Source organism: Suncus etruscus, chromosome 4 (genome assembly GCF_024139225.1).
Source record: "Suncus etruscus isolate mSunEtr1 chromosome 4, mSunEtr1.pri.cur, whole genome shotgun sequence".
Taxonomy (NCBI): domain Eukaryota; kingdom Metazoa; phylum Chordata; class Mammalia; order Eulipotyphla; family Soricidae; genus Suncus; species Suncus etruscus.
The window spans coordinates 31084918-31086309 of NC_064851.1; the positions used below are offsets into that span (position 1 = coordinate 31084918).

Here is a 1392-nt window from a genome sequence, read left to right on the forward strand (position 1 = left end):
ATTGCTTAAATACCCATGTCTGTGAAAAATAAACGCTTCTGACCATCTTTGGTCACTAGTCATTTATTAACTCTTCTTGCTTCCACAGGACCCCTCCTTTCTTCAGAAGAGTGCTCTCCACCCACACCGTTGTGCGACTACCTGTTGAGCAGAGCCTTAGCCGCTGGCCGGCTGTAGGCTCGGCCCTAGGGCCGGCTCCGGGAAGCCGCATCTGGCGCCCCAACGTGTGTGTCCCCCCACTCTTCTCATCGGTCGACGGACGTTCCCGGGATCCCACGCCCCATTCTTCTTCGGGTAAGCCCCCCCCTCGGCGTGAAGCCCCCCTCGGCGTGAAGCCCCCCTCGGCGTGTGGATTTTCCTCCGTGCATGCACCCCTTCGTGGCTGTCACATTCCTGTGACTCCCACCCCTTAGTCGACCCACCGTCCGATATTCCTTGATATTCGGACCACCTCCCTATCATGGGTTCCTCCCTCTGTACCGAAGGGCGGACCCTAAAATGTTTTTCTAGATAAATACCACAGTTGGTAAAGTTAAAATGATTCAGAAACTGTTCATGTGAAATATATATAGTAAAAATGGTCAAAATTTTGTTGTGTTTCATAAGAGGCCTCAAATAATTGTGAAGTTTGTGAATTAAATTATGCGGCATAATTGTGCCTTTTCTAAAAGCATTTGTGTAATTAAGTTTTGTGCATTGGGTGTTGTAATTATTAAAACATTGGAAATTAGAAAACCTTCTAAATTCAGGTCTGTAAGGGTTAAAAAAAAATTCTCTAGGGAGAAAAAGCAACAAGGAGATAACAGCAATACACTCCCTTTTTTCATGCCTCTCAGAAATTTTAGAGCAAGGTCATAATTCTGTCACTTGTAATAACAAATTATCAGTAAAAGAAAAACCTTTTGGTGTTTTGAAATTTAAACGAACACACAAGTATTATTAATTTTATTCTTTTATATTTCTATTAGAAAATTTATTTTAATTTTTAAGGTATTTAAAAAATTATGTGGAAAATAATGTGATTAGCCTTTTTAAATAATATACTTAATATTATTGCACAATTAACACCCAGGTGTGCTTCATAATACCCTTAGTTTTAATTTTGTGCTACAGCAATGGTTCTTTACCTTTGCATTAAAACAACTATCCTTTTAAGTGTATTCAGAAAGTCAGTTCTTCATACCTTTAATAATCATAGTTCATGCTATTGTGTTTAATCATAAAAAATTTAACACTTTATTGCAGCTGTCTTACTATTCTACTGTTAAAACAATTTAAAGAAAACCTTTTTATTTACAGCAAATGATATCATACTTCAAAGTGCAAACTCTTTTTACAGTGCTCATTAACCATTTTATTTAATGTTTTATACTTCAAATTAGTATTATTTTA

The 1392-nt window shown here is 37.7% G+C and overlaps 1 non-coding gene across 1 annotated transcript; it reads left to right on the forward strand.

Annotated features, from left to right (window-relative positions):
* Positions 1-1053: 1053 nt before the first annotated feature.
* LOC126007757 (small nucleolar RNA SNORA22) lies at positions 1054-1180 on the forward strand. The gene has a single exon (XR_007495242.1). It is a non-coding gene; the product is annotated as a small nucleolar RNA SNORA22 (small nucleolar RNA).
* The last annotated feature ends 212 nt before the right edge of the window (positions 1181-1392 follow it).